Source organism: Meriones unguiculatus (genome assembly GCF_030254825.1).
Source record: "Meriones unguiculatus strain TT.TT164.6M chromosome X unlocalized genomic scaffold, Bangor_MerUng_6.1 ChrX_unordered_Scaffold_31, whole genome shotgun sequence".
NCBI lineage: Eukaryota > Metazoa > Chordata > Mammalia > Rodentia > Muridae > Meriones > Meriones unguiculatus.
The window spans coordinates 2,505,040-2,520,020 of record NW_026843707.1 but is presented as its reverse complement, the minus strand read 5'-3'; the positions used below and the strand labels follow the sequence as shown (position 1 = coordinate 2,520,020).

The window sequence follows — 14,981 nt, the reverse complement described above, 5'->3', positions numbered from 1 at the left end:
TGATTTATTGCTGTTTACCTTCTTGAGTTCTTTATATATTCTGGATATTAGCCCTCTGTCAGATTTACGGTTGTTCAGTAACCTTTCCCAATCTGTAGGCTGTCATTTTGTTTTGACTACAGTGTCCTGTGCTTTACAGAAGCTTTGCAATTTAATTAGGTTCCATTTATTGATTGTTGGATCTTAGAACCTGTTCTGTTGGTGTTCTTTTCAGGAAGATGTCTCCTGTGCCAATGAGTTCAAGGCTCTTCCCCACTTTTTCTTCTAACAGATTTAGTGTGTCTGGTTTTATACTGAGGTCTTTGATCCACATTGACTTTAGTTTTGTGCAGGACAATAAGTATGGATCTATTTTTCTACATGTAGATATGCAGTTAGACCAACACCATTTTTTGAAGATACTATTTTTTTCTATTGTGTGGTTTTGGCAGTTTTGTAAAAAATCAGGTGTTCATAAGTGTGTGGGTTCATTTCTGGGTCTTCTATTCTATTCCATTGATCTACCAGCCAGTTTCTAGGCCAGTACCATGCAGTTTTTAATGACTGTTTCCAAACAAGTTTCTTAAGAATAGGATTTGTATAGCACTTCCAGAAAAAAATGGAAGAAAATGGGAGATATCTATGAGGTACGCAGGAACTATCCTACAGTGAGACAAACTCATGAGGAATCTAATAAAACAAAACTGCAGAAGGGGAACACATGGTCTCTGAAGACCATTACTGATCAAACTTACAGTGGACTTCAGACTGATCACCACAACCCCATGTAGTGGGTAGAGCTTGGTTCTCAACATCTGGTACAAGCCCTCCCCAAATTCCCTGGCTCCAGACCATTACTAGCTCTACTAAACATAATCCTGGCTTTAGAGAAGGAGTTCTATTTTATTCTCAATACCTCAGAGCCTTGGGGAAAGTTCAGAAGGCCTAAGCTCCTGCCTGTTATTGGCTCTGCCAAGCATATTTTTGGGTTTCTGAAAGAGCAATGCTATCCTTCATATATGAGGGCCTTATGGAACACCTTTGTTAATAAGGTCAATCTTCAGCACAACCATGTTTTTATTTTTTTATACAGTTGTCAACTGGTGTAGACTGGCCAGTGTGGTTAAAATATGCTTTTCTCAAAAAAAACAAAAAACAAAAAACAAAAAAACTGGGCCTTTATATAGAGGAAATTTAATTCAAAACATGGCTGCACTGGAAAGAGGTCACATTAAAGTCCTTCTAGGTCACTGTGGTCTTATTGGAATACAGACATGCCCTTAATCCCAGGAGACAGGGACAAGCAGATCTCTGAATTCAAGGTCATTCTGGTATAGAGGAAGATTTAGGTAAATAAAGCTCAGTTCCAGGCATGGTGATACCTGCCTTTAATCCTCAAGGAGACAGGGGCATGCAAATCTTTGAGTTCTAGTCAGTTCTGTTCAGGCTGTTCTGTTGAATTTGTGGAATTCAGAGGCAGTTTTACTAGGACAGTTTTACAGAGACAGGTAAGAGAAAACAAACTAGACACAGGTGATGACAGAACGAGTCAAAGAATGAGAAGGAGCCAGAAGATTAGAACATAATGCCAAAGTTAGTATGAAGCCATGCAGAGAGCAAGTCAGTCAGAAACTGAAAAAAGCCAGATATAATCAGTCAGCTTGGAGAAGAGTTTGAGCCAGAACAACTGAGTTGAAGTAGCTAGCAAGAGTTCTGGAAGAACTAGAAAGGGTGAGATTATTTAGCAGTAATTCCTCAGAGCGTGAAGACATGCTAGGCCTATATTAGATTGTATGGAGACTAGAAGTTTCCAGTACTTGGCCTAGGTTAGCAAATGGAGGCAGTAAGCCTCTGAGAGGACAATTACACCAGGAGAATAAAAGTTACTTTAACACCTTTATGGCACACCAGGACTTTATTATTGGTTGTGACCCTGTGATGCCCAATTAAATAGCTTGTTAGAGTCCTGTTCTTTGATATGAGGAAGGGCCTAGGGTTTGTAAATCAGAGATATCTCCTTTGTTATGGTTTGGAGCCTTGTTTCTGGACAATCATGGTGAACAGATGCTAGCATGCTAATCTCTAACAGGCTTGGTTAGCATACTGCTTATCTTTGGGGTGTGTTATAAGCAGTCCTCCTCAGTCAAAGTCTACTTGGTGTCACAGACCATTTCCTAAGCATTGGCAAATCCTTTATGTCATCTATTCTAGTCCTGTACATCACAGCTTAATACTGGAGTGATACCCAACACATGAGATGCCGTTTACAGCCTCCACAAGTTTAACTGCAAATGGATCTCACACCTAAGTGTAGAATGCTAACGGCAGAATTTGTAGAAGATACTAGAGAAACTAGGGCTTTCCGAATTTGGCATCCTGCCAAGAATGTTTTTACACACAATGTGCAAATACTTGGTGCAGATGCAGCCTGCAAAGTAAAGTTATGCAGAGCCCACCACCAGGTCCAGGGACTGACTAGGATTAACAGGGAAGTCACATCTGGCCACTGCTTACCTCCCCGCCCCACAGTGAACCACTAAAGTCTGTTTAGCAATGAAAGGAACAGGCTAGCCTTACAGGTTTCTTTATAAATTCTATACCCCATGTTAAACTAAGATCTCCCAGTACTTTTCCAGAAAGCAGGAGGCAAATTAATACAAGCCCCACCCTGTTGCAAAGGAATGTGAAAGGTCTCCTCCCGGCTGTGGAGGAGTGTCCAGATCTGCAATAGAGATAACGTTGCCTGGTAAACTCCAGCCCTCACAGCTCCCCCACCCACATTGGGGTGGGACCAGATGTACTTGGTGCCTAAAATGAACCAATCATTTTAAAAGTCAACTACCCTACCCAATCCAGTGTCGCCAAGCTTGCAACTTCTTAGATTTCCCCCACACTCTTTCCTTTAAAAACCTCAGCCTTCTGTCTCTCCTAGCTGTTCCTAGCTGGTTTTGTGTGTAAGCCCTATCTTAACATGGCTAAAATAAACCTCTTGCTATTGCTTCGATGCTCCAGTCTCCTAAGTTCTCTTCATCCCCCCTGGATTTGGGGGTCCTTCTGGTCCTAACAGCAACACTGCTGGACCTGTAGCAAGGCACCCAGAAAAACACAAAACAAGCTTCCCCTTCTGACTGCCAGGTCTGCCTGGAGGCCCTGATTGGGCAGTGAGTCTTGAGTGACATGAGCACCTCATTTAGGATTTGAATGTGCTGCGTAAGGGACAAAGCACGGTGGTTCCTGGCCTAGGCTTCCAGTCTAGGGCCAGACCTTGTCCAGATAGCGATTTGTATTTCAGTAGCAACCGTCCTCCGATAGCCTACCTGTCTATCTTTCCACCCAGCCCGGGGAGGACCCACCACTCCAGCTCCTGCTGTTCAGCAGCCTTCTCCCCTTTGTGAGCAGTGACCCTGTGCTCACTACTTGGAGATTTTGGGAGCTTGCTTGAGCGCAGTTCACAGCACTCACTAAACACTTCCCATTCTTCTTCCTGAAATCAAGGTGGAAAACTTGCGTATGTAATTCTCTTAGTTAACCTCTAAGCCTCACCAGCCCCAAAACCAGCTAACTTCCCAGAATTCTGGGAATTGTAGTTCACTGGAAACAACAAAGCCTCTTGCGAAAGTAAGGTTGCCCAGTGGATTTGGCCTTTTAAGTGCCTGCAACAGTTGACTGGGGCCATACCAGCTGGAAAATAATGACAGAATTGTCCTGATCATATTCATATCTTGGTCAGTATTTAATATTTAATAAACGCTTGCTTTAAATTTGTCCTAAAATGGTTGAAGTTTCCCACCTCCCCAGCGGAAACTAGGATTACCATATGGAAGCCAGTAACCACATTACTACCCCAAATTCGCTCTTCATTCTAGATACCATAGGTCAGCTCCCAGGGGCATGAACACCTTGAGATATCTGACCCAGCTGACCCAATGTCCCCAGAAAATGCTTTCCATTCTGAAGACTCCCAAGATGAAGGCCACACTCGGAGAAAAAAACCAGCAAGCAACTTTTAGCTAGCTTCCTGTTGGTTCCTGTATTCTGGTTAAGGGAAACACTATGTGATGAATTGGGAGAACCAGAAGGGGTTTGTACACCCCCATTCGGGCAATTAGGAGACAAAGGATATTTCTTGGTAATTGGGAGGTTAGCCAGAGCTATCAGTTGTTTTCCAACTTGCCTTGGAGGCCAGCAGGTGACCCCTGCTGAGGCTAAGAGGCTGAAACTTTGGAGTAGCCCAGAACCTTGAGCCCAGAACCTATGTAACAAAGCCAAGGCTTCCCCAGGGTGCCAGAAAGTCCTAGGTTTATTCAAAGAGGCCTCTGAGACAGCCTCCAATCCATTAAATTCTCCTAGTCAGACTATTTAAACCTCTATGCAACACCAATTCAATTGCTTCTGTTGTCATGTCTGTTTTTTGTCTTGTCCTTGTCTGATCTGCCACACTAACTCCAGAGTCTATGTGAGCATAAAAATGTGCTATATAAGCATAAAATTATGCTGTTAAGACGAGGAGACACGTTTCTTATGGGAATCCGCTCCCTGGAAGTCCCTGAATGTTCCCCCTGGCCATCTACACCAAAAAGGTGTACTCTGAAAATCCTGCTTTTTCAGATGAAGGATTGAATGAGCCTTTTGATTTTTCTCTATGATTCCTGGTACAGCACAACTAACTATTCAAGGAAATATATTTTTGATAGATTATTAAAAGCTTTAGCAAGAATAGAGTAAAAGAAAAGTAATGAATTAGATTTAGTATTAGAAAGCATTACAAGAATAGTGAAAAAATAATGGGCTCCTTCTTAGGAAAAAATAGCATAAGCAAGTACAGCAGGCTTGAGCATGCCTCCCTTTAGCGTCTTGTTTCTAAGGAAGATTAAAAATCTTTAGCAAGACATATGGGAGGATGGTTGACCAAGGTGTATTTAGATTTTAATGTAGAAAAAGACTTTGGCAGGTATTTGACTTGGCTGGGAGGACTATTACAGCTTCTGACTTTCCCCTTCACTAGTCAGTGATAATGAAACCACAGTTTGAGGTTTTTGTTTCGTTTGCATTGATCAGAAAGTTACTAGGCCAAGATTTCTTGTGGACACTGCTTTACACTTGGCTACACTATTGCATTAAAACATAAACTTTGTATCCTTGGTAAAAGTTTGAATGTTTTGGAAAGCATGCCAACTTTAAGGTGCTTCCTTATGAAATCACTATAAAATTATTAGCCTGACTTCAGTAAAATCGCAGCAGTAGAATCACTCTCCAGTGTGGTCTCTGACGGTCATTTGCCTGAAACTGTGCCTTCCTGCTGTCCAAACCTCTGATTCTCCCGCGGACGCAGGGAACCCGACTGGGCTGGTCCGTGGCACTGATCCTTCTTCGTGTGTTAGGACTTGGGACAACAAATTTAGGAGACCAAACAATATAAGAAGGACTGATGGACCTCTGAAGCAGAAAGTCCAATTGTTAAATGTCCTCTTAATTTATGTATCTGATCTGTCTTCAGATGTTCTGACTTGGGGCTGTAAGGCAGAGCTGCACATGGGTCTTCAGGTGTCGCCTAGTCCTGTCCCTACCTGCTTCTAGCTCATAGCAAACCTGAGCTTAGAATTTGTGATGTTCTGCCTTACAAACACTGATAAATTACTTTACAATCAGGTCATGTTTTTGTAAAACATAAACATCTTCAATACATTTAAATCTATGCTTATTATCTGTGTTGCTTGTTCTAACATTTCTGGACCACAATAAAATCCTTTAGAAGGACATTTGTCCTAGCTTACATATGAAAACTACTTTCCTTTTTTTTTTTCCTAAAACTTTGACATGGTTCATTGTTGTCTTGAAGATGTATCCTAATATATAGTATTAGGAATTGTATAAAGTATTTTTTGAAATACTAGAAAATGTAAATTTCCATCTTCACTGAATCTTTTTTCTCCTTTCCCATCTCAAACCCAATCCTGGGGAACCTAAAACTCTGCTTACCTCTTTATGGCCCAGTCATATACTTCAGCATCTTTAGTCAGTCAGGGATAATTGGGTAACATTCCTTATCATCACAAGGGATAATTCAACATTTATAAGAATGCCCAATGGCAGGGTAGTAACCAGATCTCACAGCAGAAATCAGCATTTCAAAACACAGTTGAATCTTTCTCCAACATATGTCAGTATACAAAGATCTATACTAATGTAAGTTTTGGCTAGTAGTAGCTCTATAGTTTAAGAGTAGATTAAATAATCTACCCTTTTTCCATATTATTCCTATATACCTCCTTTTTTTCTTTCCACCCTTTCCCCCCAACAGAGATAAGATAAAGAATAAGAGAGAAATTTCTGAGCCTGATCTCCTATGCCTTCTTTCCAACTTGATCAAGAAAATTAACAATTTGTAATTAAATCCCTTTTAACAATAATTATTACCCAACAAATAACCAAAAACTACCCACCCCACATTTTGGTAAATGGGGCATCTTTCTCTAAATATTCCTTTTTGAACCTGGAGATGTTGTTTTCCTGTTTTGGGGGCCCAAGAACACTGGGATATTGGCCAGTCTTAAGAAAGCTAGCTGTAAACCTTTCCAGGTCAGTGTTTGTGTGCTGAGAAAGTGCAGGCTTAAAGGAAGTCTTGAATGGAACAGTCTGAGAGGCTGAACCAATAGTGGTCATTTGGGGTCAGCACCTTCCTTTGAAGTTGTCCTAGAAGAAAGTTTTGATGAAATAGCTATTAAGGCAATCTGAGGTTGATTAATAGGATTTTGGAATAAATGTGTCTTAGTGTCTCATTTGCCTTCTTAGCATCCTGCAGGATGAATCCTGTCAGGGCAGCTCCAACTTCACTGCTGTCTGGTCCTTTTGTTCTGTAAACATATCAACTTTCACAGATAATGTACAATATTGAATTAACACTTGTATGGAAAGTGAAATGTGTACAGATCAGCTCAATATGATTCTCTGATTTTTGTATGATCATGTAAAAGGCATCTGTCATTCTCAGTAAGTTAATTTGGACTGTATAACTGTCATTGTTTGGCTTTTATTGATGTGAAGAGACACTATGACCAAGGCCACTCTTATAAAGAATGAAAACATTTTTAAGACAGGGTTTCTTTGTGCAGCCTTGGTTGGCTTCCTGAACTTGCTTTGTAGAGAAGGTTGGTCACAAACTCAGAGATCCCTGTGCCTTTGTCTCCCCAAGTGCTAGGATTACAAGCATGTGCCACCATGCCTGGCTAGAAGAAAACATTTAATTGGAGCTGGCTTACAGTTTCAGAGTTTCAGTCCATTCTCATGATGGTAGGAAGCATGGCAGTTTGTTAGCAGACATAGTGCTGAAAAAAGAGTTGAACATTCCATCCTGATGCACAGGCAGCAGAAGGGCACTATCATATGCACGCAGCCAGGAGGATGTTCTTATCTGCACTGGGTGAAGCTTGAGCTTACTCCAACAGTGACACATTTCCAGTGAAGGCACACCTCATAATAGTGACACTCCCCATGGGCCAAGAATTCAAATACATGAATCTATGGTAGCCAAACCTATTCAAACCACAATAACCAAGTTTTTTTAATCCATGTCATAAGAAAGGATGGCATGACCAGTCCTGAGAATTTAGAAGCCAACAAGATTTATTGACTGCAGAGCTGAAGGTCATGTCCCCAGCTAGTCTCAGAGCTTTTCCCTTGCAGAGGGATCAGCATTATATTACCTGTTGTTTGTCCTCTTGATTTCTTTCATGTCTTCAGGGGGTCTCCCCTGGTCAAATATTATTTTTATATATTTTGATAGATTCCAGTTTTTTTTCTTGCTGTTCAAAGAGAAACAAAACCTTTCCCCAGCGAAAAAAAACATTTCCTCTCTTCCATTCTGATATTAGGATATTAATATGCACAGGACGACTTAGTTCCGTATTTTCCTACAACCCAATATCTCTCGCCAGCTGTTTTTTTTTTCTCACTAGCATTAAAAATTAAAGTTAAAATAATAAAGGATTACATAAGCAATATTTAGGAGTCTTTGTTACCCCTTTCTGTTTGTTAAGCATCTCTTTTAGCGCATAATAGATCTGTCTACAACTGCTTGTTATGAAGGATTATACCCATAATATGCTTTATATTATGACATGTAAAATGCTTCATTTTCCTAGAGACATACAGGAGCATTGTAATTTTCAATTTGTACAGGAAGTCCCATAAATGCTGTAACATCCAATAAATGTCTAATTATAGAGTCAGGGTTTTAGAACTTAAGCAGTTGCCCAGTGAAATACTGAGTATCTGTCTATGTTACGGTTCACATATTTGAAATTTTCAAACTGTGAAAGGAAACATATCCATTTACCAAATTTCATTTCTTTGGGTAAACTTCTGGGTTACTATCTGCAAATAATGGAGTTTGGTTATATAAAGAATAAGTAGGACATTTTCTTATGATTTCTTTGGCTTGTTGTCAAGACTCCTCTCCCTGCCCCCATTTTTGCACTCAACATGGTGTTTTTTATGAAATTCTGAAGCTTCTAGCACATTTCCTATCAATAGCTGAACAATTTCATGATTACCATGTGCTAAAGGATTTGGTACACATGTATGGGATCTGACATATGTTATATACAATGGATGATTTGCATATACTTTTTGGTAGTTGAAAAAGGTTAATTTTGAATCATCCTGAATAAGTCCAGCAGTTTCTATATGCAAAACAACCTTATGTATACTGAGGCTAAGTAACTATGAGATTCAGGAAAAGGTAATATCGTAAGAATTGCAGACAACTGATTTTTGAACATGTGGGCTTTGAATTACTTATTTTTTTCAGACTTCTAGCCAGCCATTCTTGATTTATTTCTATCAGTATAAACTCTAAGTGCTTCAGAAATTGGTATTCTCACTAGATGGAGGAGAACTCAATTAACTCTTTATAAACTAAACTCACTTGTTCTTATACTTGCTACGTTGTCTCCAAACAGTTCTTATAAGCTCTTTGCCAGTTTTCATTGTTAACCCTTAATGACATAATCTCAGCATTAGTGCCAGGCACTATAATTTCTGGTAGGTCTGTTCATAACATTTAACAAATAAGTTTTCCTTTTATAATGAAATCAGAAACCATGTCTATATAAGTCTTTAATTTTTTTTGTTTGTATGCTAAGATCCATTCTAAAATACTATGTTCCCTTCACATAATGAACCCAGTAGGAGAATGAGCTGAGGGCAAAATAACCAAAGTTCAGAAGTTCAGTCCCCTGTGAATGTCTTCCGAAGTCTCTGGGATGGGGGAGCTTTTAACAATCAGCAGCATGGAACCCACATGACAGCAGAACTAACCTAGAGACACCCTACAGAATGGATCCTCTGGTGGTATATGAGATTTTATCTCTGAACAATAAAATGATTTTATTTCAGATGTTGCAGATATAGGGCCTCTCCCTGATGTGGGTGTGGACCCTCTAGTGTGTGTGGAAGTTTGAAGTCTCATGGAAGCCCTTCCCACACTGTTGAAAAGTGTAGGGTTTCTCCTCCGTGTGGACCCTCTTATGTGTGTGGAAGTTTGAGGCCCAAATGAAGCCCTTCTCACACACTTCATGCTTGTAAGGTTTCTCTCTGGAGAATAGGTAGTGGATGTTCAGATTCCAACTTCAGTGGAAGCCTTTCTCACAGCTGTCGCACCAGTAGGGCTTCTCGTCCCTGTATACACTCTTGTGAGTTTTAAACTTTGAGCTCTACTGAGACTCTTGCCACACTCATGACACTAGTAGTGCTTTTTTCCTGGATGAGCACTGTGTTGAATGGGGACACTGGAGCCCTGTGTGTACTAGGTTCCGGGGACTCCTTTCCTAAAACGACCTGCTGATGGAGTTCTAAACTGTGCCTCTCAATTATGGTTTCTTAGCCTTTGCTGCCCTGGTTAACCCTTCTGTTCTATACACACATGATGTTGGGTGAGGGGTGATGTGGGAAAGATGACTTTACCACAGTCACTGCTGCTGTGGGCTTTGTCTCTTTGATGCAGTATATTATTATCGTGTTGGGAAATAAAACTCAGAATGTCAACACCCTGACCAAACAATCATGTTTTTTTTTTTTTTTACAGAGTCTGTGGACAGTGTTTCTGTCTCCCCCTAAGATGTGTTTTACTCCAAGCATTCTGAGCTCTCCCTGAGAGAAATTCCTGATTTTTCAGTTTTATTGGAATGGTCGCTAGTGAGACTCTCAAGACAGCCATCATTCTCAGAGGTCAGGGAAGGCTCTTCTGCTCCGCAATGGAAGAAGTAGCAGTGCTCTAGGAAGTGAGACACCATTCCTTGGGTGTTTATGACAGCTTCTGGAGCACTGACCAGTGTGTTGACATCATGGCTTGTCACTGGCCACCACTGAGGTCACCTCAGTGAAGGGCACCTTAATTCCGTTGTATGAAAAGTCTCCATCTTGTTTGGATTCTGGCCTCCTGAAAAAAATAGAGAATAGAAGGAGGTATCAGCAAGGATGAGGACACTGAGAGTCTCTGTCCTCACTTTTCTTTCTGGAAACATTAACTAGAGACCAGCATCAAAGATGAACTTCCAAGTACTCTGAGGAACAAAAATCTACAACAATGAGAGTGTACACTCAAGAGCAACCCATGTTTGACCATGGTGTGAAATCTTGGGTCAGCGCAGGAGCTGAGGCTCACAGTCAAATTCAGCTACTGCTGAGTACCTGTCTTGCTGTGCCTATGTGTAGCTGTGCAGAGTGATAACGAGAAGGAAGTACTTTTCAGCACCTAGGTTTTTTTACTTGAGGGATGGTGTGGGATGAAATACATAAGGGTCTGACACCTTCCTGAGCCTGGAGCAAGAAAACAAAACCAGACCTGCCTGGTCCTAACCTGTCTGCAGGTGACATGAAGAGCATCTGGTTCCTCTGACTCAGCGCTGAGGTGAGAGTGTGATGGGATGGTACAAGGAGCGTTGGAACCTGAGGGAAAGAGGAGTTGTACAGTGATTTCTCAGAACAGCAAAGGCCCAGAAGCTGATGTCTAGCTCAAGGAAGCCACTGTGTTTTTGAGCAAACAGACGTGTAGGAGATTGGAATGACTTCAGCACACAAGCTTGCTTAGAAACTATGAGAAGAGAGCTAAAGCATTTAGATGGCAAGACTCAAAACATGTCTGCTGATTAGGAAAGAGCTAGTCTGGGAAAAAGAAAGAATGCAACAGCTTGAGCAAGCGGTTTCCTTAAAATTCCTGGTCTCCAAACTAAGATCACCAACCTCACAAAAAAAAGGGGGGGGGGTGGATGGGGCTCAAAAATCAAGGGAGACCTCAGCTGCCAAACTAAAGCAGCAGATATCCTGAAGGAAGAACAAAGCTTGCAATACTATCTGACAGGTCCCTAAGGAAATGAAAAATGACCTAAGAATAAACTGTGTTGCAGGTCCCTGTGGACAATGCTAAATTTCACACAGAAGCTGCAGAACCCCACAGACCCTGTCACTAGGTACTGTGTCCTCCCCTTCCCTCATACAACCCTGACAGCTCTCAGCTGACATCAGCCTTCTCCCTACCCTGCACCTCTGACAAACCAAAGTTGGGTTTAGGCAACTTCCACCTTGCAAAGGTAAACCGAACAACTTCTGAAGCTGAAAACGGAAACAACTGAAGTAGAAGATCCATTGAAGGGACATAAGAAACTGTTTGATATGTACCCAGCACCCAGTATATGTCCAGCACTTTCATCATTGTCTTTGTTATGCCATTCCATAAAGGCTACAAGTGAAAGTTTCAGAAAAATTGTATTTTTAATCACTTACCAAAGTACCTAAGATTTTTCAAAGTGTCCAGTTTAGGTCAGAATACAGAGAATCAGGGATATCTACTGCCTACAAATTATCTGGGAAAATTACCTTTGTTTTTAGGAAAACAAGCATTTACTCCTTGGAACTGATTATACTGGGCAGCTGAAAAAGTTTTCTGAGCACCATGTCAAATACACCCTTTTGCACTAGTATTCATGTTTCAATTTACTGAGCATGCTTCCTGCATTGGAGTATAATATATGCACTGAGTTGCTGGTGTGTTTCCATCAGAGCACAGGCCTCATCTCATCCTGGCTTGTCTGTGCATGTGTCTGTATGTCTGTCTTTACTGCACTCCTTCATTACCTGAGATGGGTCAAACCTAGAAGTTGTGCAGATGGCGGCAGCCAGACCGTCCCTTGTTACTCAGGATATAAATGCTCAGGATGCCAAATGCAGGAAAGGAGAGTGAGCATGTTTCTGTGCATATGTGTACACATGCATGTAAAATACTTATGAGGGTGCACATGCATGTAGAGGCTAGAGGACAAGCTCTGGTATCCTTCCTCAGGTGCTGGCCACCTTTTCTTATTTTTGCTTTTGAGTAAGGGTCTTCCAGTGGCTTGGAACTTGTCCAGTAGGCTAGGATGGCTGCCAATGAGCACCAGGGTTCTGCCTCTCTCCACAGAGTCCCAGAAACAGTAGAGCCCTCTCCCCAGTCTCCTTCTTCTATTTCAAAATATATTCACCCTTTTATACTTTCACATGTGCAGTGTATTTTGTGCATATTTCCTCCACTATGCTCTTTTCCCTCCTCCAACCAAACCTTTCTTCTCAGCAACATCCCCCCATACTTCCATGAAGTTCAGTGTGGCTCTGCTGCACCATGCTTACCCAGCATGCAGGGGTCCTGTTTTCAATCCCTGGGACTGGGGGCAGTGGGAGATGCAACCTGACTTACCTACAACTTGGTCATGGTTCTCTTCTTCCCTTTGAGATGAGGCAGGGCTCTGGCAAGCAAGCTGGGAGAAGAAAGGTTTTCATGAGAGCTTTGCTAGGACAATCAACCACATGTCTTCCTCAGCTTTTCCAACAGCTCCAAGTGCTGGCCTTCCATGTATGGGCCCATAGACCTGGATTTTCTACCTATTTCCTATTAACCAGCAGAGTAAGCCTCCAGGTTACCAAGCTACACATGCCTCACCTCACTAATGGTTAGGAAAGCCCATATTTGCTGCTTCCAGCAACTTCCAGGTTGTGGAGTGCTCTGGCCCAGGAAAGCAAATTTTAAGGAGCTCTGAACACTGTGATGAATTCTGTGTCTTGACCACTCTCAAAAAGATAACTGTGATGGTTATCTTACATATCATTGTTTCATACAGAGGACTGAAACCCCTGTTTCTTGCTCTAAAAGGTATAAATACTAGTAAACTTCGCAGAACAGTCTTCACAAGTTCTTTTTTACCATGTGCATGAAAATAATGACCAATAAAAACCTAAACCCAGCTAGAGAGATAGCTCTGAGGTTAAGAACACTGGCTGTTCTTCCAAAGGTCCTGAGTTCAATACCCAACAACCACATGGTGGCTCACAACCATCTACAGTGAGATATGGTCCCCTCTTCTGGTGTGCAGGCACCATATATATGCTGTATAAATAAATAAATAGATAAATAAATAGATAAATAAATAAATAAATAACTCTATCTTAAAACAAACAAACAAACAAAACCCTAAACCCTTGTAAGGAAACGGGAGTTTGGCCCTACGGGAGTTTAGCAGGTGAAAATGACTTCCACTGAGCCTCATCGCCTGAGTTTCAGTCTCTGCACACCACATGGTGGCAGGAGAGAGCTGACTCCCACAGGTTGTCTTCTGATTTCCCCAATACACAAGCTGCGGCACGCTCCACTCTCGAAGTAAGTAAATACATGGAATATCATTTAAAAATAGCAGTTACATACCTCTTAAAGCTTCAGGGCACTGGCCTTCTGGCGTCACAGCTCCTCCGCCAGACTCCGTGAGAAGCTTGACTCTACCAGAGCTCCGCAAGCAGCTGAGATGGTCCAGGAATCCTGAGCAGAACTACCAGAGAGAGGACCCTGCCGCCACTCCGCCTCCCGCTTCTTCCCAGGCCACAGCCTCGATCCGCGAGGGGAGACACCGGGAGCAAGAGCATTCAAGAAGGGCCGCGGGACCTCCATGATCTCACCTCACCAGGAGGTCTGGCAGGAAGCACACCCTTACTTGAGCACAAGCGACCTTGGCCGCCGCTGGCGCCGGAACTACAATTCCCAGAAGGCCTCAGCGGAAGCCCCTAGCTCTGGTACCTTTTTCCGGAATAGCGTCCATAAATTCCGGGATGTTTTAACTAGAGTGAGGTTAGCGGAAATTGCTTTTCGGGAGCTCGCTCTTCCACCTTGCTTTTCGCCTTGTTTATTTTTGAAATGTCATGAAATACAATTGTTAATGCTTTTTTGGTGTTATTTTGTTTGTTTGTTTTCTGAGACAGTTTTTCTATGTAGCCATGGCTATCCTGCAACTCCCTCTGTAGACCAGTCTTGCCTCAAACTCATAGAACCTCTTAGCACTACCTCCCCAGTGCTGTTATTAAAGGCGTGTGCTACCTTGCCTAACTGTGCATACTTCTTAAAAACATTGAAGTCATATATTATATTGCATTATAAAAGTTAAAGCACAAACTGCTCAGCTATAGGAGCATGACTCAACACTAGAGTTAAGAATCTATGCCTAGAAACCTTCAGTGAAGGGCTGTGGGCCCTGGTGGTAAAACTAAGGCTATCTGCATCACTATTGCTGTAAAGGCACATCATGACCAATGAAACTCTTAAAATTGAGAAATTTGAGGGGTTGTTTACAATTTCAGAGGCTTAGTCCATTAACATCATGACAGGAAGCATGGCAGAATGCTATGACCAACCATTCAAATATATGAACCTATGTGGGCCAATCTTGTTCAAACCACCACACTCCACTCCCTGGCTCCTGTAGGCTTGTAGCCATATCAGAATGCAAAGTGCATTCAGTCCAGCTTCAAAAGCCCCTTTAATCACAGAGTCAACACTGTTTAAATGTCTAAAGTTCAAAATCTTCTGAAACTCATGACAATGTCTTAACTGCAATACCCTGTAAAATCAAAGTAAAAAAGCAGATCACATACTTTGAACATGCAATGGCACAGTGTTAGGAACAATGTAATGATGATGGGCACAACAG

The 14,981-nt window shown here is 41.8% G+C and overlaps 1 pseudogene; it reads right to left on the bottom strand.

Moving 5' to 3' along the window:
* Positions 1-9,595: 9,595 nt before the first annotated feature.
* LOC110542953 (zinc finger protein 235-like) lies at positions 9,596-13,948 on the bottom strand (annotated as a pseudogene).
* Positions 13,949-14,981: the final 1,033 nt, after the last annotated feature.